Source organism: Calypte anna, chromosome 2, assembly GCF_003957555.1.
Source record: "Calypte anna isolate BGI_N300 chromosome 2, bCalAnn1_v1.p, whole genome shotgun sequence".
Classification (NCBI taxonomy): Eukaryota; Metazoa; Chordata; class Aves; order Apodiformes; family Trochilidae; genus Calypte; species Calypte anna.
The window spans coordinates 87,784,711-87,810,522 of NC_044245.1; positions in this window are offsets into that span (position 1 = coordinate 87,784,711).

Here is a 25,812-nt window from a genome sequence, read left to right on the forward strand (position 1 = left end):
TATAACCTCCCTGGGCAACCTGTGCCAATGTCTCACCACTGTCATAGTAAAAACGTTCCTCTTAATATCTTTTCTAAATCTCCCCTCTTCAAGTTTTAAACCATTGTCCCTTGTTCTCTTGGAAGGGGGCAAATCAAGTTCTCTGCACCTTCACCAACACTTGATAAACCCAACTAGAAATCAGAACACCAGAACTGCCTGAGCAGAGGCTAGAGGCAATCCTGTCGAGACAGATCTGGGACCCTGCTGCACTAATGCTACACTACACATATTTTTAAAAGGAATTAAGCACTACAGGGTGATTGAGGAAACAGCTAAGACAGCAGCTCAGCTCCACTCTTGCTTTCTGCCACTAATTCACCCAGTGTCACTGGGCAGTTTCCTCAGCAGTGAGGTAGGATGAGGACAGTAAGCTCTCACCTAACATCTACCAGTACTCACAACCATAATAGTCCCTTGATAAAAATGTAAACACAAAATAAATACCCTTTTTATGTTTTTATATTTTTCATGGGTATTTCATTTCAATGGTTCAGAGGAGGAAAGCAGCAGTGACCAGAAGAAAGCAAATCTAGCCATGTACTGTGACTTCTTCCAGCCAAACAATGGTCAATCTGCCCTGAACAGGCTCAAAGTGATCAGGAGAAATGCATTGTTTGGATATTCTGCTTTCATCTTGCAAGCTCCTCAACCATAACGACCATACATGAGCACTGAGGTGTGACTGGATGGGTTTTGGCACTGCTGAGCAATGGAGAGGCAGATCTGGAAGCTGCAAAGTGCCCGTGACAAGGTGTGACTGCCTACGCACCTTTTAGTTAAATCAATAAAACATTTTAAGGAAGGGTTTTTCTTCTGCTTATAACAGACTAAGTTACTTTTATAGCCACGGATCAGCCTCTTGTGGCTAGAGGTACTGCCTGTCCCTCCAAATAAGAGAGAAGCATGAAGATCTGTTAGTGCTTGAGGCACAGCTACTAGTAAGAAACAGAGTCGGCATTTGGAATGAGCCTGAAGTCTGAATCCCTGCTTCAAACGACCCAGCCTTACATGTTGTATAAGCGTTGGGAGCTTGGTTCAATAGCCTGCTACAGTATACATGAGAAAATGGAGCGATTGTTTCCATGCTTGATAAAATCCATGTTAAATCCATGTTAAACACGAAAGAAGAAGCTTCTGTGAGTGGCTTTTTTTTTTTTTCCCTTTCTCTTTTTCTACCAGAAATGAACAAGGAGATTACTCTTGTGGTTGTGGCTGTGTGTGAGAATTACAACATGATTCCTGGCACTGCCACAGATTTGTTGTCTGTTCACTTAATTTGTCTGTGCTTTGGATCCCAACTGACCTCACAGAAGGATTCTTTCTTTAATGCAACCACAATGAAGATGCTTTCTTTAATGTCTGTGAGGGGCTTAGAGTCCTCGGTGAACTAAGCCATGCAGGGCCCTTGAGATGTTGAGATTATTTAGGTTTTGTATAAGTCTCCTCCTTGTCACCTCAGAGTATTTGGGCTCTGCCCCACCAGTGAACAAGACTTGCTGCCTACAGACTTTCAGAAGCGATAATGAAACTGAGGATTCAAAACATTTATCTGCCAGTCTGAGTTGGCATAAGCCTCAAACATTGTTCTCAAGCTAGCACTCCTGAAATTTATTATGAACTAAAAGAAGTTCCCAACAGCCTGCCACTATTACTGGAGAAAGAATGTACAAGAGGGACTGCCATTTAGGCCATCATTTGGAATGGCACTTAGGAGCTGCTGCCTGGAGTTGACTCTCAGAATAATGGGGCTGACATTCAGAGGACCCACCCAGCAAGCAGAGGCAGAAGTAATCTAATTGTTACGGCTTTCTTTCAGACTTTCCCCCTCTATCTTTTTGTGGCTTTTCCCCAAAATAAATTGCTCTAATTGTAGTAAAAGTCTGGAATGGAGAGGAGTTATTCTGTTTAGTTTGTGAACTGGTATTTTCAAGTTTCCTTAATGAAAAAGATAATGGAGAGGTTATTATCAAAATATGCTAGGGTCAGAGTATATTAAAACTCTCTTAGGACCCACTTTAATATCTTTTAGAGTTCAGCCAAACCAAACACAGCATTTTTCAAGTTGCTTCTTACATTTTTGGTTGTCTTTGCCCACAGCACAACAGGGAACCATATACCCAGTAAATCTGTATTGACATTCTTTGCTACTGGTCAGAGGAACAGCAAAACATTCATATGCCATACCAGGAAAATCAAAAGGCTCCATTTTGTCTGTTCATCTCTCCTCTCTTGGGGCACACAGCAAGTGACCACTTATTTATGAAACCATACATATCACTGGCTATGTCTTATACTCCCTTCTGCCACATGAGCTCTTCTGCTGCATAGCAGTTTTCTTCTCCCTTCCATTCCCCATTTCTTCAGTGTGGTGATGCAACACCTACACAGTTAAGAGGAAAATGGTCCTAAGTTGTGCCAGGGGAGGTTTAGCTTGGACATTAGAAAGAATTTCTTTACTGAGAGGGTGATCAAGCATTGGAATGGGCTGCCCAGGGAAGTAGTGGATTCTCCATCCCTGAAGATATTTAAAAAGAGACTGGATGTGGCACTCAGTGCCATGGTCTGGTAACTGCAGCGGTAGTGGATCAAGGGTTGGACTTGATGATCTCTGAGGTCCCTTCCAACCCAGCCAATTCTATGATTCTGTGAAAACCCATGGCAGTATTTGTACAAAAGCTGATACTGCTAGGAATTTTCTTGGTGCTGTGATTTTTAAAAAAACCCTCTCTGCTTGTACCCTCAGAAGTTTCTGCCTCTCCATATTCTTCATGAAAAGTTGTTCATCCATTCCACCTTTTTCTAAATTGAAAATTAACTGCCTGTTATCAGTGAAGATTTTTTGAACAACGAGAACATTAACAAGATTGCAGCTTCATAAATACTAAGGAAAATAAACCTAATTGACAGGGGAAGTGAATCTCATTCAGATAATTTAGAAGATCTTTGAACTTTTTTTGCATGTATGAACAACTACTTAAACTGAAAACATAAAAGTTTCCCTCTGAAACACTCACAATTTAAAGCTCATGTAGTTTCCACCTGAGATGGGTAGGGGCATTTCTCTTCAACATGAGTCCTTGCATAGTTTACAAACGTCGGTGCAGTGTTGAACTTCACTGCAGATAACATTTGCTTTGAGGGACAAGATCATGAGTCTCACATATGGGTCCACACTTAGTCATATAAATTCTAGTTCATGACCTAGATATTGGTTAGGCTGGTTATTCCAGCCTCATGCTTTGCCTCAGATTTCTGTTGAGGTTCCCAGATTTCTCTGAAGACTTGAATAGTGAGCAGGGAAACTTACTCCTCTGTTTCAGCCATATATGATCTCAGTGTTAGAACTTAGCTAAACAGGTGAACACTCTTCAGCCACAATCAAATCTTTTTATGGCCATGCAGATTTATATCAAAAGAAAATAGGGAAAACAAATGTGATCTGAATCATATTTTGATTGAAAAAAACAGAAAATTACAAATTTTGAAAATTTATGAGTTAAAAATCGTTAAACAGATTAAACAGATAAACAAGCAAATTAAAAAAAAAAAAAAGACACAATCTTATAAGGAGCTACTTAAAAGTGGGTAAGTTACCTAATTACCTTAAACTGCTCATTATTGCAGGGCCACTTCAAACATTAGACTTGCAAGAATACATACATGTATGTATGTGTAAAAACATATGTATTTAATATATATCTGTAATGCACATATATGCAGCTCAAATTACAAGTATACATAGTTATGAAACATACCAATATTACTATTGTTTGCTTTTATTCTGATGACCACTTGGAGTCTAACAGATGTTTTCAAATATCATCTTTAATCAATATGCATTCCAGGCCTCTGCTGAATCATTCAAAAAAACATACAAAAATCTCTAATGGTTAGAAATTTTCCTTTCATTTGCTGGGCAAATATATCTGTGACTAATTTTTACATTCTTTTACTCTCGTCTTTCCATTTTGTTTAGCAAGTACATGTATTTATAGAATCACAGAATCACAGAACAGTCATGGTTGGGAAGATCACTGAAGGAACCATACACACACACAAAAAACCATCAAAAAATAACCCCAAACAACCCCAAACACCAGACACACTCCACCAAATAACACCCACAAAAAACCACCAACCCTACAATCTTGGCCACTAGAGCATGCCCTGAAGTGACGCATATACATGTTTCTTAAATACCTCCAGGGATGGTGGCTCCACTGCCCCTTTGGGAAGGCTGTTCCAGTGCCTGACCACTCTTTCAGTAAATAAATTCTTCCTGATATCTACTCTAAACCTCCACAGTTTCAGACCATTTCTTCTGGTCCTTTCATTATTCACTTGGGAGAAGAGGTCAACACCCACCTCCCTACAACCTCCCTCCCTTTCAGGCAGTTGTAGATGGCAATGAGATCTCCCCTCAGCCTCTTCTTCTCCACACTAAACATGTCCAGTTCCCTCAGCTGTTCTTCACATGAATTGGTCTCTAGACCTCTTACCAGCTTGGTAGCTCCTCTGGACACATTCCAGTACCTCAGTTTCCTTCTTGCAGAGAGTGGCCCAGAGCTGAACACAGCACTCGAGGTGCAGCCTCACCCATGCCAAGTACAGGAGCACGATCACTTCCCTTCTCCTGCTGGCCACACTATTCCTGATACAAGCCAAGATGCTGTTGGCCTTTTTGGCCAGCTGGGCACACTGCTGGCTCATGTTGAGCTCTCTGTCCACCAGCACCCCCAGGTCCTTTTCTGCTAGGCAGATTTCCAGCCACTTTTCCCCAAGCCTGTAGCATTGCCTGGGGTTGTTGTAACCGAAACTCAAGACCTGACACTTGATCTTATTGAACCTCATACAACTGGTCTTGGCCCATCAGTCCAGCCTGTCCTGGTCCCTCTGTAGAGCCTTTCTACCCTAAAGCAGTTCAACACTTCCACTCATTTTAGTGGCATACTACTGAGGGCGCACTCAGTCCTCTCATCCAGATCATTGATAAAGAAATTAAACAAGACTGGCCCCAAAACTGATCCCTGAGGGACACCACTGGTAAGCAGCCGCCAACTAGATTTGACCCCATTAATCACAACTCTTCAAGCAAAGCCATCCAGCCAGTTTTTTACCCAGTGAAGAGTACACCTGTCTGCTATGAATCACAAGTTTCTCTGGGAGAATGTTGTGGGAGATGGTGTCAAAGGCCTCACCAAAGTCCAGGAAGACAACATCCACAGCCATCCACTCATCCAGAAGGCAGGTTATGTGGACATAGAGATTAGGTTGGTTAAGCAAGACCTCATTTTCATAAACCCATGCTGATTGGCCCTAATCCTTTGACTTGCCGTGAGAGCTCACTCAGGATCATCTCCATGATCTTTCCCAGTGAGGAAAGGCTGAGGTCAGGCTTGCAGGTTCCTGGTAGTTCCTCAGATCCTCCTGGCCCTTGTAAGTGGTAATCACATTATCCACCCTCCAGTCATATGGGACCTATCCTGTCGACCAGGATTGTTGATAAATGATGGAGAGAGGCTTAGCAAGCTCCCTCGCCAGCTCCCTCAGTACTCTTGGGTGAGAAAATATTCATATTCTGCCACAAATTGTGTTTCACTTGTCTCTTCTTTCAAGATTTGTTCTCTAAAACCCCTTATCATCTGAGTTGGTTTTGCATTGAAATTACCATTCTAAACATAACTAATCAGAAGTGAGCTTGGTATTCTAATGATGTCTTTCACTAAAGACTTGTACAACCCAATTAACATTTCCTTCTCTTTACTTGCCTCCTGGAGTTATTTTTTCATGACTATACAGCATTAAGAATGCTTTATTACCAACAGCAATGTTGATAATAAACTTGTTTCATTTTGATAGTGAGGCCCCAATCCGTAACAAAGGTGCTTTTTATTTGTCCACAGAAGTTGTGATTTTGCACTTTGTCTTAGTAAGGCAGTTAATAATATTCTGCAACTCTTTCTGCATAATTCTTGGTCTCTCTAAATATGAGCAGTGGACTGCAATTGTGATATCTGAATGTTTCATAAGAATACACTTTGTCCTTTCAGTGAGGTGACTTGTAATCATCTTAGTCTTCACTGATAAAGGGAGGATAAAACTTTAGGCCTTACTGCTGAGATGTTGCAATTTTTGTGCACCTAAGAAATGTACACTCAAATTGAGAAGAATAAGGAAGAAATACACACACACACACACATGTATATATATATGTAGTGATTGGAAGAGCAAAAAAAAAAATAAATTAAGCAGTACAAAACTCCTGATAGATTTATTACAAAACATTAATGAAAATCAATGAGGGGAAAGCAAATGGAAAAGCAAAAATATTTTCCTCATTCTTGCAATTCTATCATGCAAAGTACAGAAGGGGATCTCTTGCACTGAGATGCAAATGTGAGATTCCATATGTTGAAAGAAAACCAAGATTTCAGTCTCCACAGAGCAGGCTTATTTAGAGATTTACAATCCACATGACCACTGAAGGAGATGAGGAAAGAAATGATTCAGACTTGTGGCATTCTATAAACATTCAACTCAACAAGGCAGTACAACAGAAAAATTTTGTGCTAGAAACAGTGTAGAAGAAATGTGTCAAGATTTAAGAACCGCAAAGTGATGTGATAGCATCGTCTTGTTAACTTTCTTAGAAACAAAATTTCTGCCACAAAGAGATTAAAATTTTTTCAAGCAGTAGAAATAGTCTGATGTACCCATAATTCTTGAAGTGTTTTTATTGAAGATTCCTGTGTGATGGATTGGAAGATGAATGTTGAAAATTCCATTATCAGTAGGAAGAAAAAATTGCCACATGGTTTTGCTTTTTTTTTTTTCTTTTTTTGAGAGAGGGAGAAGAGAGGGGTGCATGGGACATGTCTTCCTAGTTTCCCAGGTGGTTTAATCTCATATTTTTCTTTGCTACTATATATAAAAAAATGAACACTGGCTTTATCTCCCTCTGGAAGCTTCACACTCTTTACAAGCCTAGATAATTTGAGAGTGCAAACTACTCTGTGGTCTTGAAGCCATGTGACAGAGTGGACACACAGGGCTCATGATAGGTGGCACCACTGGACAGGTGCTGAAACTGTGTAATGTATTCTACATTATTAGTGGGTTTTTTCCTACCTACAAAGCAAGACCGATTCATTTCAAGGTGTTCTGGAATCCAGGGTTGAATCAACATGGTATATGAAGTTGTGCTTTATGACAAGATGTTCAGATTTGGAACTTTAATGAATAAAGATTAATCTCCTAAGTAGCAAGGGGAGTTGTCCAGGTTTCAGGGAGTTACCTGCAATGACCTCTTTCTTAAACAGAAGAACAGGAGCTATCATTCTGTTTGTCTCAGCTCTTCCTTTGTTCTTTGGACAGTTAAAAAATTAATGGAGCATGATATTAGCCATATGATTTACACAATATTCACTCAGATGTTTCAGATTGTTAATTTAAAACCATCAGATGATTTGAGAATAAAAGAAGAATTCTTAACTTTTTCAGCTGAAGGGTACATTACATTTTGGTAATGTAATGCTTCCTCCTGCACTTGACCCAGGAGCAGCATCTTCAAAAGCTAACGAAAGCTCAAGAACTGTCTAAAGTAAAAAAAAAAACAAACAAAAAACATGACTGACACGTAACTGACAGGTCCAGCAAAACAGAATACTCAAAGAAGATAAATCAGATGGAATATTCAATAATTCAATCTTTGTACCAAATGTGATCAATAGAAAAGAAACATTTAGTCAAAAGGGAATTAAATATGTGTGGTCCTCATAGGAGCAATTTATTGATTGAACTTGATTTGCCAAGTGTTTTTAGTATCTAGGACTAGAGCCAGGATGTGAGAAGTACCAGACTCAGTGACATAGGGGGATTATGCTACATTGCTGTATTTGTTCTTCTTTGCTCTTTGCTGAAACTTACCTTTTAGATACTTCATTTCACTTTCTGTCTTAACATTTTATACTTGGGTATCTTTGTAGAAGAGCATAGTCTAGTCAGTTGTTACAGCTAAGACTATTCCACATGGATCTTCATCATATTAATTCTTATTGAAGTCTACAAGATAGACATTCAAGGTTAAATATATCTAAGTGTTGTCCTGACTACAGATGATTTTAGATTATTCTGCTTTCTTATGTTGGAATCCATTGTGTAATGTCTTGAACCTGCTGTTTTAAAAGTGTGGAACAGTCTGATCAGTGTTGGAATGCATTGATATGGGCGTGCTAACAAAAGTATAAACAATTTTCCAACTCTTTTTAAACTGACAGAACTCCTCTCTAGAAATCATGTGTTCTGTTAGGACAATAGATATTAAGCACTCCATATAATACCGGAGTGGCAAATTGAAGTAGTATCTGAAACATAAAAGAATGCTTCAGACTTTTAGTAATGAGTATAAAATCATACTAGAGACAAATGAATGTGATACAATGGTATGTGCCTCAACAGCAGTAATTTGCAATAATTCAAAATATGAAATAGATTATAAATTATCTGTTTTCTCTGTCATCAAATTATTAGGAACCTGGGGGCGGAGAGATAGTGTAACTTTTTTTGCAATATTATTCTGAGAATAGATTGCAGAGTGAAAGTACACAAAGAAAGATTTAACGAGGGAATGAGTGTTTTCAGAGCAGGTCCAACACAATTTAAGATGTTAAAAATTGGAAATAGGACAACATATGACAAACTGAAAAGAAAAAGTATATTAAAATAAAATATATTAAAGTAACCAGAGTCATACCTGAAATTTAAATAAGCCACAAATAAAAATTTTATTAAAATTCACTGTAATCATTAAGTTAAAAGGAAACTATTTCAAATGTCAAAATCCTGGAGAAGGATAAAAGGAAGCAGCAAATCTAAAGAAAATAGCCTTGTTTGTTTTCAAGCATAAGAAAAGTTCAAAGAAATCTGATTAACAGTTTCAGAAACTATAGCAATGAATTGAAAGCAAGCAAATAATTTGTAATAAATAAATTGTTCAAGGCTAAAGTTTGATTATATTAAAAGATGTGGTGATGATGCCTTAAAATTCAGGCAAAAAGAAACTTCTGGTTTTAGAAAGCATCTGAATTCAAATTGAAAATGTTTTCTGCTAAGTAAAGCCATAACTGAATGTCAGAACCTGGAATATTTGTTGATAATAATCCAAATGAGAAAGTGATTTTTTTGTTTTCTACTTCTGTTTTGTTTTGTTTTGTTTTTTAATGTGTTTTTTTATATACATGTATTTGAAACAGGGGAAAACATAACAAAAACATTTTCTTCCAGAATCCATATTAGATCTAAGTATTATCCATTTTCTCAGATTCAGTTCTGCATTAGGGACCTACCTATCCATTGATCGATCAGGACCTTCTTACAAAGCGTATGTTTGGTTTTTTTTTCCAGAATACTGAAATACATGGCTTTTTTGACTAAATTATTTGATTTAGATTTTCTAATGACAATCTATAAGTGAGCAAGAATAGAGTCATGTAGCAGAATTGGCTAAACTGCAAATGGTTTCTTTCAGTATCAGTCTTTTCCTGGTGGAAACTGTTGATCATATTTAAACTGAGTAATTTTCAAAGGTAATATACCTAATTTTGACAAGAATTGGCTCCACACTTTTTTATTTATTTAAGAAGTGAAAGGTGTTGTATTTTTAATTTCATCTCCCTGCCTTTTTATTCATTGGGAGATACTTTACTGTAGCAGATTTTTCGAGGTGAAGCTTTTGACATGTACATAGGCTAATTTTATAAATAATAATTTTTCCAGTACAGTGGTAGAGTGTCTTAGAAGGAGAATTTCCACGATGGTGAATAAAGATGTCATTAAAATTTGAGCTAATAGGCTCTGAACCTGTACGCAAGTGATGTTTGACCTTCAAGACTTTGTGTAGTCATTGCTGCATCTGTAAGCAGCTGTAGCAGAGCCTCAGGAACCTTGGATTTTTTGCTTTGGTGCGAGTGAAAAGCAGAGACTGGAAGTCTAGGCAGTGAGAAACAAAAGGCTTGAATAACAGAAGAAAAATGCTTGCATATTTATTGCTGGAACTGGAAATCTGTATTACATGGGAGCATACAGAGACATGGTGTTGAGGAAGAGGCCGCAGGGGATTGCTTCTTTATCCAACTGAAATTAATCGAAATAGAATTTTGCATAAAGTGGCTGTTTTGTGGCCACCTGCTTTTCAACGTGAGTCACTTTATAGGACAAAATCAGCTCTACTGAAGTCCAGAGCTTTTATCCTACTTTAGTCTCATTTGTTTTTCTCTGGATCTTGAACTGCATCATGTATTAGAAACATAGAATCATATGCACATAGAATGGGTTGGGTTGGAAGTAACTTTCAAGATAATTTAGTCCCAACCCTCTGCCATGGTAGAGACACCTCCCATGGGACCAGGTTGCTCAAACCCCCATCCAAGCTGGCCTTGGACTCTCCCAAGAATGGGGTATCTGAAGCTTCTCTGAGAAAGCTGTTCCAGGATCTCACCACCCTCACAGGAAAGAATTTTTTCCTAATGTCTGACCTAAATCTATCCTCTTCCATCTTAAAACCATTACCACTTGTCCTATAGCTACATGTCACTGTAAAAAGTCCCTCTGCAACTTCTCTGTAGTCCCCTTCAGGTACTGGAAAGCTGCTCTAAGGTCTCCCCAGAGCCTTCTCCAGGATGAAGAAACCCAGGAGTCTTAGCCTGTCCTCATAGAAGAGGTGGTCCATCCCTCTGATCACTTTTGTGCCCCTCCTCTGGACTCACTCCAACATCTCCATGTCCTTCTTGTGTTGGGGGCTCCAGAACTGGTCACAGTACTCCAGATGGGGCCTCACAGGAGCAGAGGGAGAGAATCACCTCTCTTGACTGCTGTTCATACTTCTTTTTATGAATTTCAGGAAACAGATGGCTTACTGGGCTGCAAGCTCACATTGTTAGCTCACTTTGAGCTTATCAGCCAACACCCCCAAATACTTTCTCTCAGCACTGGTCTCAATCCATTTTCTATCTAGCCTGCATTTGTTCTTGGGATTGCCCCAGCCCATGTGCAAGACCTTGCACTTGTCCTTGTTGAACTTCATATGGTTTCTGTAGACCCACATCTTAAATCATGTCAAGGTCCCTCTGGATGCCATCCCTTCTCTCCAGAATGCTGGCCACACCATACTGGTTGGTGTCACCATCTCCTGGTCAATGCAGACAAGGCTTTTGCTTAACTTCCCATTCCCTGCAAGATCTTCCTTGCTTGTAAGTATCATGTTGAGAAGAGTACCTACCCTTGTCCAGTCATTGGTTGCCTGTGTTGTCATCAATGCTCTCCACAAATTCTCTTGATTGTGTTGCCAGCAGATATAAGTGTAGCTAAAGTATCCCATGAAGACAAGGGTATATGAATATGGTTCTTCCTTCTGTTGTCAGAAGGGCCCTTCTGTTTCTTCTTCCTGTAGAAGCAGCCTATAGCAGACAATCAAGAAAACAATGACAACATCACCCATGTTTGTCTGCCTCTAACCCATAAGGTCTAGACCGGCTTGTCAGTCATTGAAATGCAGATCACCATGTGTTGCTGCTAATTTATTTTTTTTTTATGAAGGGCAACTCTCTCTCCCTTCCTCCCTATCCTGTCCTTAAGAAGGATTCTGTACCCATCCATTGTAGTATTAGTCATGGTAGTCTTCCCACTACATCTCTGTGATCCTAATATGACTGTAGCCTGCACCTGCACACAGATGCTTAATTCCTTCTGTTTGTTCCCCCTGTTGATTTCATTAGAGTAGTGGCACTACAGGTGGTCACACAGTCATGCTGATTTCCCCCTTAAAAGTGTGAGAGCTTTCCCCATACTGTTATTTCCTTGGCACTTCCTTATTTGTGTGCATATGCTTGAGCTGGACCCCTTTGCATAATTTGACTACCGTCAGACACTGAGGTTTTACTCCACTAATTTTTTCTCAAAGGATTCAGTCAGCCATCTGACAGACATTTGATAGATATTAATTAAATGTATGAAATAACATATTTGACAAGTGTTTCTAGTTGTTTGTCTCTCCTGGAAGGATCTGCTTCAGAGACTGTCTATGATACAAAGCTCTTGCTGAATATTTATTTAAAGATATTTTAAAGTACATGATGCATAACAGTTTTGTTAGCAGTCAGTATAGATTTTAGGATAAAGAGCACAATATGCTAAATAAATATTTCACCTAAAGTAGTGGACTTTAGATCTAACTGAAAGTGAATGTATGCATTTCTGAAAAGGACATTTGAGCATGCAAACAGTTTTAAAATAAAGCCGAACCTTCTATCTTGGAACCATAACATGGCTATTTCTCACACAAAGGTCTGTGAAAAATTTAGCCAGCTATGGAATCAGTAATTGGTGAGACTCAGAATTTTGAAAGCTCTGTTCTGCTGTATCAGCCCTTTATGTGTCTATTTAATGCTCTGGAGTTGTAGAAACGTAAGTTTAGATAACCTAGAAATGCACAGATTCAAGTACAGGTTTCCAATGGTCAATATGCAGTTCTTGCAGCTCATGAGCTAAGTACTACTCAATTTACAGACTGAACAGAATTCAGCAAATTGGCTCCTTAGGTTCAGTTCTCCTTCAGTTGTCTCACCCAACACACTATAAAGAACTGCCTTGTAGGCTTTAACTGTGAATAGTGTGCTCTGATCTACTCCTGCAACTTCACAATATTTGAACTTTCTGTTTCCCAGGGCACTGCAAAAACCTTTTGCTCCTGTTACTTTTGAAATAAAAAGCAGTGTTCCTTATGAATTTTTAACACAGCACACTTTTCCTGCCAGTGCTTTCAGGCAAGTCACGTCAGTATCTGGACACTTGAATTTGAAGCTCAAAGCCTGACTGCCTCTATTTGTAAACAAGTGTGAACAGCATGAGCACAGTAGTGTCAGTTCCTAGTAAATTCAGTGTTAAGAAATTACAAATGTATGTACTATAGAACAGTTTGACAAAGCTGTATTGAAATACATTATTCATAGTAATCTTTTTCAAAACCTGACATTTTTGAAAGTTTTCCATTTTGTGCATCATAAAATTGTAATGTTGGCTTTGAAAAATGGGAAAAAGAACAATAAGAAAGCCCAATGCATTTAGCCTTTTGCTTCCAATGAATCTTTTCCCAAGAAGCAAAGTCCATTGCTTTTTCCTCACCTTAAGGACTGCTCATTTTTTCGTCTAATTATCACAAACCAATTACAGCTGTTCTTTATCTGCTGTGGCATTCCCAGCTTGCATTTTGTATGTGTGTGCATGTGTATGGTCACGGGAAATAGTATGTGTCAAGACAGGCTTATAAAATCAGTTCTAAACCTTTAACCTTCAGCAGAACACTGAATAATTGAGGGGTCTATGGACACTGACATTTATGGCAAAGCAGGAAAATAGATGTCTATTGATGGGGCTGTATCTCTGATCATAGTTCATAGCCCCCTTTCAGTGGTGGAGTTAACATTACCTGCTCGATGTCAGCCACTGCAATGATCTCTGCCAGATGGTCCCAGGCTGATGGTCCCAGGTCTCCTGTGCCAATGATAGCTGTTTTCCTGATATGATCAACATAATTCAATCACTGTCAGTACTTATTTCTTCCCTGTTTCTCCATGCTAGTCACTTGCTGGCTTTTCCCTTCTGTACTCTTTACTATCTGAAAGATATCAACACAAGGGAAAATAAAAGTGAGCATTCGCCAACTTCAATCTTAATAAACTTCGAGTTTGCTTTGCCCCCCTTCATTCCTATAGGGCTATTTAAGAATGTAGTTTGATTTGTAAGGGCTACCCCTGAATTCAGGGAAAGCTTATGTGCTTGAAAATATCATTGTGACCTAAACAAAATAGTCACTTTGTTGAGCTTTACTAACTCATTGAATTATGTTTCCTTTGTCAGAAGACTTTATCACACTTCTGAAAAACTCAGTGGCTGTTACAAATCTTATCTGGAACAGCTGTTACAAATTTCATAGACTTCTGTTTATGCATGCTTATTATTCATTTGTGACTTTTTAATTTTCAAAATATTTTTGTACCTCTACTGGGAAAATATACTTCATAAAAGTAGCTTCAGTGTTTTCCAAGCTTTCTTTTAAATAGTACAGTAAATTAAAGTGTAATTTCTTTTCTCTTCCTTCTAATTCATAGAAAAACTGCTGTGAAAAGTCTGTGGAAGGTAATGTCTGAAAGAGAGGGCAGCTGGAAAAGGATACCCTTCCTGTGCCCCTCCCTCTAGTTAGCACTGTGGCCACCGTCATTAATGCACTTTTCCAAGGAACAGAACCTGGCTCTGCAGAAAAAAACAGGTCAGCTGTGGAGCAGGTGTACTTATGTGGGAAGATAGATGTTTTCTTTTTCCCCCTATAACCTTCCAAAACTCTGCTCCCCTCCACAATGGTAAATGTCAATGGCACGATACCTTGTTTTGGTATTGCTTCTGTGTAGACTCCCAATGGTACTGTCCATCATTTTATGACAGCTGCTTCCATTTGATTTACATTGGAGACTGACAAATTTATTCTTAATATTAAAATAATTTTAAATTAATAATTTAATACTATTAATTTAAATTAATTAATTAACAATTTTTAAAAATTATGTAAGAGCCTAATGATCTTTTCAATATCAACTTCTGAGAAGTCCCACAAATATTAATATCTTTCGTAGCCTAAAATTCTTTCTGTCCAAGAGACTGGCTACTTTTGGGTGCCATGAAACCATCTCTTCAGCATTCCTAGTCCTACTTGTTCAGTTTATTTATGAAAAATTACATGAAAATGAAAGTATACTACCTTTCTTCAATAGTTTTGAGAAAAAAAAAATTCAGTCCATGAGCAAAGTAAGATGTGTCACAGCACATAGCTAAAAAAAGCCTGTGCTATAGGAATTGATAGGTACTTTATTTTATTTTATTTTATTTTTTTCCTAAATGCCAAACAGACATTTATTGAGCTTTAAGAGCATAATTACATCAGAGGTGCAGCAATCAAAGTGGTTAAACAGTGAACCAGTTGTCATATTTCCCAGTGCCTTAAGACACAGAGATGTATAAGCAGATACACAACCTCCCTTTTACCAGTGATAATTTGCAAGTTTCTGCTGCCACTCTACAGTACTGTCAGCTGAGCTTCTGTCCCTGCTGTCCTGGCTGTTCTGAGAGGAACTGAAGTGACAGGTACCCCATCACTATACGATGTACATTAATTTCACAGTCTCTTTCTGAGGTGTATTTATGTTGCTGGTATCCCTTTCAGAGTAACATAGTTATCTCAAAATCTTTACATGTACTGAAGATAGACACTTTATGTAGGCATAAACCTTTAAATGCACCTTACAAATAAATATAAAAGTACAGTTGCAACTGCAAATATAAAGTTAACTTCCTTATAAATATCTCTCTTTTTCCATATGGCTGTGTGTGTGATATAACACACAAATGGCATATAACCTGATTATAGGGAATATCTGTGTTGGTATATATAAACACTTATACATGGATATATAAAGATTTATACATAATATATATAAATATATAAAATTATATTTCCATATATTTATATATATGGATATATAAAGATTTTGATATTAAGTATTTCTGTCTGTGTGTATATATATATATACATATATATATATATGAACAAAGACCAAATGTATAAAACCTGAGGATTTAGCCATAACATCTGTAGTAGAATAGGTAGCCATATCTCCAGGAAGGAAGTCCACCATGAAATCCATCGCAGGAGGTAAAATGTTCAGTGATGCACAAATACAAAGCAAGAAGATGACAAGCTACATGATAGGGAGTACTGAAGATATTGGTTGGCTTGACTCTTGGAGTTAAACCCCATGGGAAATTACAGGGTTTGGATTCCTTCAGGAAGAGGACTTAAATGGACCTAAAGATCTTGAATGTTTGGTGAGTGATGGCCAAAATAGTAATATGAAGCATGCTGAAGAGGTGGAAAGGTGCTGACTACTTCATTTTGTGTGTTCTGATATGCTCAGTGTACTAGATATGCAGCTTCTTTTTTTTTTTTTTTTTTTTCTTCATGTAAAGGGTGAGAACTGAAGGAAATAAAATACTTCTTTTTGGATTGTCTTATTTTGCTAGTCTGTAAATTTTGTGAGCATTTTTACATACTCTTCTTGAAGAGTCCAACATGAGGAAGTGCTAAGTGCTTCAAATGACACCCCTAGGCACCAGTATACACCAGTGACCAATTGGCTGGAAAAGAGCTTTACAGAAAAGAACATGGGGGTCCTGCTGGGCACTGAGTTGAACATGGGTCAGCAATGTGCCCTTGTAGAAAAAATTATCCGGCATTATCAGGAGTGTTGTCAACAGTGAAAAGAGGTGATTCTTTCTTTCCAGTGAGTGCCTGGTCCAATTCTGGGGTACAAGAGAAACATGGACATACTAAAGAGAGTCCAGCAAAGGCTCACTAAAATGGTGAAAAGTCTGGAGCATCTCACATATAGCAAGATGCTTATAGAGCTGGGACTGTTCAGCCTACAGAAGAGAAGGCTCAGAGGGCATCTCATCAGTGTCTATAAACACCTAAAGGAAGAGTGCAAAGAGGATGGAGCCATGCTCTTCTCAGTGGTGCCCAGTGACAGGACAAGAGGCAGTGGGCACAAAGTGAAACACATCAGGCTCCATCTGAACATCAGGAAATACTGGCAGAGATTGCCCAGACAAATTGTGGAGTATGTCACTTCATAGGTATTCAAAAGCCATCTGAACCCGTGCTAGTTGGTCCATCCTGACCATCAACATTTGACCAGGTGGCCTCCAGAGATCCTTTCTAGTGTCAGCCATAATGTGATTCTCTGACAGCTTTGATGTCAATTTAGAGATAAGACTAAGGTGAAAAAAAGCCCATGAATTAAGTCTGGATTTAGTAGATATGCAACTTTTTTCTTTCATTCTTTACTTTTTTTTGTCTGATACTTGCTGAAAAGAGCATGAAGATGAAGAAACAGGAAAATTATTCAAGATTTAAAAAAAGAAAAAAAAGTCTTTTATTGTTTTCCAGAAGATTTCCTCAGATCAAAATTATCATTTATTTTGCACATTCAGTTACCAAAATGTATAAGAAAGGATGATGATACCTGGTCCTTGCAGGAGAAATCTACTTTATTTAGTTGACAAGCATTGTGTCGAGGTAGAGGTAGTTATTGTTATGTTCTTTGGTAGTAATTATAACTGAGATGAGTCTTTAAATGTGATGAGGAATCTTAAGAACCTCTTGACTCTGCAGTACATAGGCTTAATCTCATTGACTGGAGACGCAGAACATTTTCCCCAGGATTTTTGTTTCTTCTGCTGGCTATCACTGTCTTTAAGCAACAGTTCCAGTGCCAGGCCTCAGTTATTGACTTTTGCAGAGAGTAGTGGTCAGGTGCATTATGGACTGCATATTAATTCATGAACATTACTATCAGAACAGTATAAGTGACAATGCCTGGGGTGAAGCTATGAGAGGCTGAGATAAACCTAAGACTCAATGGGCATAATGACTAAATTACAGTTTCCCTAAAACTCATCCCTTCAGGTCATATTGATGGATTAACATTGAATTGCTGGGGCTGGGTAGTGGTGTTGTAATGACTGAAATCTGTGCTTTATCTTGCCTACGCCTAAATGGACAGAGCCCAGTGAACCAGTCTGTGTGCGGTCTTGTTTGCGAAAGGCTGGATTAAGGGTGATAAAATAAATGTAATATCCCAGTTCATAAGAGTTTGCCACCCCCTTGTTGTGAGGTACTGTTAATATAGAGAACTCAGTAATGAGAGAAACTAGTTACTATACTTCTCAGAACTCTGTCCCTTGGGAATTAATTAAGTAATGCTCTTTGAAGACCTCTGGATGGATAGCATGCAGTTCCCATGTGCATTGTCCATTTTCTTGTGTTATAAGGAGGGATGGCAAGTAGCTGATGCAGAAATGCTTGCTGTTATATATTAATTTAGGCTTCAGTAAGTCTTATTGCTTTCATATATTGGGCCAGAAGACTGCTAAAATTTTGGCCTGCTTAGGTCAGCAGAAACATCAGTGCCTGCAAGAAATTTATGTCTCAGTCCTGTGTCATTTTCATTTTTCATCCTAGAAATAGTTTTGAATAGTGTATAATTTCAGTTTTACTGCAGAAAAAGCTGAAACTCCAGTTTACAGCATACGCATATACAAGCATACTTGCACTTTCCCAGTCTTAAAACTGTGGCTGAAACTTGTGCTATCAAAACACTGATTTGATTTCTTGCCATACAGTGCCAATGAAAGACAGAGTTCTGCAGATGACAGAATGCCTCACTTTGGTGGAAGTTCAAAATTCTCCACGTTTCAAACCACAAAAGCTTGGATAATCTTTAATCTCTTGTCCTTTGCAAATTATCTTTGCATTCTAATTTGTGTAAATTCTTACCAGACAACCAGTTTGGATTTTAGAAATTCTGATGTATGAGTGTCCAAAAATGATGCAATTTATGGTGTCACCAGTATTACTTGGAAAATTCCATGAACAGTGCCCATGAGTTTTAAGTAGATTGCAGCAATCAAAAAAACAAAACAAACCACACACTGCTTGTAAGACTTCTGTTCAAGGCATCCAAGATTTGGAAATTGTTTTAATCTATGACACTCGCAATCTGACTTCATTATGACAGAAAATACTAAACACTAAGGATTCACTGCATCACTAGAGAAATAGCTCAATGCTGTAATCTGGATAAATAGTAGGACTGTGAATTTTAATAGCCTAACTTTCTCCCTCAGTGCAGAAAAGAAAAGGTAAAACGATCATGATAAAACTTATTGAGGTGGGGGTTAGATGCACTGTGGATAGCTGTGAGTAAAACATAGATTATAATCCTATAATTTGGAAAAGCAGAGACAATGTGAAAATTTGTAGGTGCTGGAAGGAGAGACATCCAGGAAAAGAGGTCTAAAAAGACAGATTTTCTCTTTGCAAAATATGTTACTGCTTGCAGAATTCTATCAGATAAATCTCCCCATCGACTTTCCCTATTCTCTGTACCTTTTAATCATTATTGTGTATGATCTGATAACTACTAATTGCAGTTACAAATGGGATACTTAATTACTTAAGTAAACCCAGCAGTAGAAGAAGTTTGGAGAAAAATGAGCTATACCTTGCTCAAATTGAAAAAGATTAATTTCCTTTTTTCCTTTTTTTTTTTTTTTTTTTTTTTTTTTTTTTTAACTGTGAAGAGAACGATGCCTTTGGTGATGGGGATTCTTCACATAATTCAAATAAAAATTAGTTGCTCCGTATCTGTTTCTGCACAGCATACAATCTTTTTTAGACCACGTACTGTGATTCATAGCATTTCTACTCTTGTGTACCAGAAAAAAAACATGCGCATGTTTTTCCCCCTAGTCTTGATATCCAAATGGTAAGAAATTTTATTTAAAGAAGACTTAAAGAAAAATTCACTTCTAAGTAACTCAGATTCATTGTCTTAGTGACATTTTAATCTGTTACTCAATGTATGTTTTGCTTCATTGTAAATTACGAAGGAGCAATTTATTCTGAGTGACATATCTGAGAACATAAATACCTTTAACAATTAAAAACATTTTATAATTCATGTTTGCTGCTAAATAATATCTGCATAAAGATCTCTGCTTCACTGCAGAAAGAGATTTATAGGATTTACATGAGCTAGTGCCAAACATCATCTGTTAAATGGAAACTCCTAAATTCCCTGTACTCCACACAGAGTTTGTGCTTCAACAACTGCTGCATCCACTGGTGACAGCAGAAATGATTCTTTTGTCTTCTAGCTCTGAGCTACTGATTTGTCATATCTTTGAGTATACAAAACAGTGGAATTTGGAAGGGTTCACTTAGAAAATGTTTCATTTATTCTGTTCAGCAAAGTGATTCATGTTTTGAAACTGAGGTTTGCAATTTCATGAGTCAGCCTTATTTAAGAAGGCAACTCAGAACATCACACATATAAGTGGAAGCTCTAACTCATGTCTCTTGTCTCCCAGACATGTAAAGGGTGAGAAAAGGGGCAAAGTTAAAAATCAGCACCTGCACAGGCACCACCATGAACTCTGGGGAAAAAAAATTAGTGTCTTTGCCTTGTGCCTGTACAGAAAAGATTGTGTAAATTTATGCAAAACAACATGAAAGACTGATCCCTCATACCTCAGTATCATTTAATCTTTTAAATAATTTGTGATTTGCTGCAGTGAAATGAGGCAACCAGGTGCCACTCATTGCCAGGGAGTGGGCATGAGCTTGTGTTAAGCCCACCTGTGCCTGATTAGGGCGGGCCCCCACTGCGCATGAGCAGGATTAGGGGGCCAATAAAAGGTGAGGCTCAAACTCACAGGCTCAGCTCAGTCCTGAGCAAGCCAGTGGAGAGACTGGCTGCCTTTGGAGCAGTAGCACTGATCCAGGCTGGTCAGCCTCGAGGGCTATAGACTCAGAGCACTATTTGTGAGTCTCTGCTGGAACACCTGGTTGGACCTTGAAGCGCCATGCCCTAAAAGAGGTTCGTCTTGCTACATTGGCTTAACACAGGCTCGTGCCACTCCCTGGGAATTAGTGGCACCTGGTTGCCTCATTTCACTACAATTTGCATGTTTTTCAGGCAGACTTACTGACAGAGTAACTTTTATTTTCAAATGGTCCACTGTATGCAATAGGTAGAAAGCTAGAAATAAACTGGAAGACACCTATGACCAGTTTTTCCCATACAAGTAAAATGTGCAGAGACTCTTCTAAATAGGAGAAACCAGATGAGTATTCTCTGGTATTTTAATAGTAGATATTTAGGTTAGACTCTTTTCAGGTGTGAAATTTAAAATATAAGGTTTTCTCTTCTGTTTTTGTATTCATTTTGTCACTTCTTAAGGCATGAGCATGGAATGAATGTAAGAAACAGCTGTTGGGACTTTTGATTGCTTTTGGAGTCAATCATTAGATAAATTCATTGGTAGATTATTACGTTTTTCTAGATCCAATTATAAGCTAACGGGGGATGATGTGAGGAGAAGGACAAATTGTTTTATTTAATAAGACATCTGACATTAAATACAGCTTTTCGAAATTATAATTCTTTTACCTGATCAAAATTCTGTCAACAATCCAGAGTTATCTGACTTACTGAAGTTCTCAGATTTTCTCAAATTATTCTTTCCCATACTTTTTTTCCCTTGAAAAGCTGACTTTGCTTACATACATTGCATGAAACTACAAAAATAGACAAATTCATGTATTTATGAAAATGCTACCTTCTGAACCATTATGGACTGCATAAATGTTTGCTTCTGTAGAACGAAGCGCTTAGTCAATTCTAAGAGAAATGTAAGATAACAGCTAGGAGTCTCGTGGGACAAATGGTCTTATTGCATGTACCATCATAGAGTCACAATCACAAAATATTTTGGGTTGGGAAGGGACTTTAAAGGTCATCTAGTTCCAACCCCCCCTGCCATGTGCAAGGACACCTCACACTGGACCAGTTTGCTCAAAGCCCCATCCAACCTGGCCTTGAACACTTCCAGGGAGGGGGCAGCCACAACTTCCCTGTGCCAGAGTCTCACTACCCATGTGGTAAAATAATTGTTCCTTATGTCTAACCTAAACATACGCACTTTCATTTTACATCCTTTTACTACCAGCCTTAGTAAAAAGTCTATCAGCCACAGTAAGGTTTTTCTGAAACCTTCTCTTTTCCAAGATGAATAACCCCAACTCTTTCAGATTTTCTTACACCTCCTCTGGACTCCCTCCAAACCTTCATGTCCTTCCTCTATTGGGTGCTCCAGAACTGGACACAGTACTCCTTATGCGGTCTCACAAGAGCAAAGTAGAGGGGCAGAATCACCTCCACTGACTTCCTGACTATGCTTCTGGTGATGCAGCCCAGGATATGGTTGGCTCTGTGGGCTGCAAATGCACATTGTCACCTCATGTCCAGCTTTTCATCAACCAGTGCACCTAAGTCCTTTTTCTCAGGGATATTCTCAATCCACTCATCCCCCACTCTGTACTGATACTGGTATTTGCCCCAGCTCAGGTGCATGATTTTGCAACATGTATTGTTTAGTAATGATAGTGTTAGGGATCTTCAAGTTGTTAAAACTAGTTGTCTGAATTTTAACTATTGGAACTTTATGAAAATCTGCGTATCAAAGATGTAGAAAACTCAAATACAATAATATTTCTTGGCACTGATGTAATTTCACTGGTTTAGACTTGCAAGTGATTTGAACTTTTAAAATAATTATAATGAAAATATGCAAAAGCTACTAGAAACTGTAACATACTAGTAAAGAAATTTCACAACATTTGATTTAGAGAAACTGTCCCCATAAATATATTGTTTTATAACAATGGATAATTGCCTGACAGGGTAAATCCATGACCATGGTTATTTCATTCAAGACAGGATTTCTGATTCTAGCCTTCCAGAGATTCAATGTTGACTGATGTTTTTCAGACATTGTGGGTTTTTTTGGATCACCAAGTCAGGGAATAAATAAATAGGTTCTTTTACATATTAGAGGAAAGATAAAACACCAAAGGAACAAAAATGTGAACTTTGTGAGATCACAGTTTTGACTTTTCTGTCTACTTCCACCATGGGGTCTTGCCAGAGTCACCTTGTACTCTAAAGAAAGGAATAATACTTTTTTCTTATGAACTGCTGGAGATAGAAGTCAAATATTGCACTTACATCAGAAACCAAATGAAACAAAAATCTACAGCTTCTATCTTGTTGCACTATTCAGGTATTACATGCATGGGAAACCACAGGACTTCAACAGAACTCCATTTTTAAGATTGTGTTTTGAATTTTCTACATAAAATTGAGAAGAACTAACTGTTTATTTGAGAAAATCTACATTCACTGATGCTGGATATGGTGCTTTACTTGTTCATGGTCTCTGTTATTCAACTGGACCACAGCATGCTGAAAGACAAAATTCTCTTTCACATATCTAGGAGGTGTTTCAGACATTGTAGATTTTTAAAGATAGGGCACTGAAAAGAGCAATGTCATAAATAACATCCTTAGCAAATCTTTCCAATTTGTAAGTTTAGTTTATATATTTATGCCAAGATACAAGTAGTTCTAGATAATTCTATGTAAATAATAGATTAAAAAAATCTTTAAGTTCCATTAGTATCTGAAAGATGTATATACAATTAAGTCAAGCAGCCTTCTTCATATATTGTTTTTTCAAAATTGCATCCAGTTAGTAATATTATTTGCATTTAATCATCCTTGAATGGAAAGACTGAAGTTTGCATTGTGAAGCACTTGCTTCTGAAAAAGAGTATCAATATTCATAATGCTAAATACCATTACAACTTACATGAGTGGCATTGCTTTATTATGCCTCAGCAGCCACAGAAACAAAATTGGAGCTTGTATTCTTGTTACCCCTAAAGCAGGTAAAGTCTCCTTGCTGCCCTACATCTCTCAGCTCTCTTTAAATCATTTTAATCCACCTGAATGTGTCTTTTAAATAATGATGAAGAGCAACAGCTACAATTTAAGTGTTTGCTCTGACATGGACCTTAAGCAGGTTTACAGGCCCTGTATTTTTCCTGTATTTTTAGACAGTTCAGTCTGTCTCAGTAGGCTTCATAAATGGGATATTTCTTTCCCTCCTTAGGTTAAGTTAGCTGATGGCTTTCTGCTTAGTTTTGAACGCAATAGTACTAACTCATAAAATTAATTCCCATTTTGTGGGATTGTCAGAAATGAGGATTGCTCTGACCCCTGTTTGAACTCATCAGCTGAAATGAAGTTGTTCAGTGAGCTGGAGAAGACAAAGCTGAGTTCCAAGAAATTAATCAACTCCATCAGCCTCCGCGATAGGCCTGAAAATGGCACACATCACACTGACCCTGAGCAGCTCTGGATTCCCTCTGTAAATGAAAGTCATCATTCCTGGTAAGGAAGATACTAAATTATAGGCTTTTAAATTTAATTTTCAGTTTACTTGTGTTTTCGATTAGTGTGCCATGTTTCATAAAGATGGTAGTACCTTTAAGTAGTAAATGACCTTCATCTACCAGCTCAGTCCCTGTTGTAATAAAAAGGTAAATTTGAAGTAAAAACTGTTAGCAAATGAAACATGTGGTTGATTGTTAGGTTTTTTCTTTTTTTTTTTTCTTCCTTTCTCGGTGACACCTTAAGCAACAATACCAAATTATTTTCTTCATACCAAAATCAATAACAGGCTTGGAAATAAAAAGTAGCCCCGCAGCCTGAGGCCACAGATTTTCATGACAGGCTACTAAAACTATCTTTCAGTAGCTTGAAGGTCTGCCAGCTAATCATTCACTTTCCTTTCACTATTTAGTTGTCGGATATCTCTCCGGGCTAGTAAAACTTAAAGGCTATGTGACAAATTGTCTGGTAAAGAAACATTGTCCATTTTTATCTTTGTGGAACTTCAGTCTTTAGCACGTAGGATGAAAAGTTCACATTGCTTTGGAAGGAAAAGAAAGGAAAAAAAAACCCTCTAAAAAATCTTAAATCCTTAAATGCTTTCTTATTTTATTAAATGCAAAGCATTTAAACCATTGTTGTGTAGCTTTCTGAATCAGTAGTAAAAATCCAAATTTTTTTTTTTTTTAGCCACAAAATGGATACATAAGGGAAAACAAGTTTAAAATTCTATAGTTAAGCTCTTAACTGTAAGGGAAAACAAGTTTAGAATTCTACAGTTAAGCTCTTAGAGATGGGAGAGCATGACAATTAGGGCTGAATGCCTTAGGTTTCCCTGCCTGGTACATATGCATGGCAATATAAAATATAATCAGGTAACTATAGCAATTCCCAGCAACCATCATAAGTGACATCCTATTGCAGTGCTGGAGTGAAACTGGAAGGTGATGAATGCTGTCAGTACTCCATAAAGTTCCCTTTTTTATATGCTTTTATTTAAATAAACTTGGTCAAAATGTATAGTTTTATCCCAGAAAATAAAATGTCATTTCTACCTTTTTAAAGAGTCAGATAGCTCTGATGGTTCCTAAATGCAAATCTAGCGACTGCCTAATAATGTCCTTAGTAATGTCCTATGAACACACTTGGAAGATATTTAGTAGACTTGACTGACTAGTACCCTGGCCTAATAATGAGGTTTTGGACCTATACTTATTTATACTTTGAAGTGCATGTATTGAGACAAAATATGCACCTTCACTTCTTAACTATTCTTCAACATTGCTGATGTTCCCCTTTTCCTTCTTTACCTCTGTTCCCTCCAAATCGTGTCATGGGAGGGTTTTTGAAGATAAACCAAACTAAAGCTTTCAGATACATAAGTATCATAATCTATGTTAAACCCCTACATCATCTTAAACAGATTACATCAATATAAGTCTGTAGATCATTCTAAGTACCTCAGACCTATTAATTTGTACTCTAATAGGTGCTTAACTACACAGGTGCACAGATAAGGGGTGACTAAGGTGGGGGCAAGTCAGTTAACCCTGGTCTGAAGTCCCTAAAAAGCTCTTTGCCATAGCGACTGTGTGTTAAGTTTTAGTGATTAGCATTTTATGGCCCCCAAATATATAGTGGATATTGTACAACAGTCTAGCGTGATTTAAAAACAACAAACCTTTTCAACCTTCATTAATACTTATCTTTTATATCCAAGAAGCAAGTTTTGAGTTGTTTCAATTCGCTATTGCTGTAGTGGAGGAATTGCTGAAGGAGTCAATTCTTTTTAAAGTTTTTCAAAAATAGT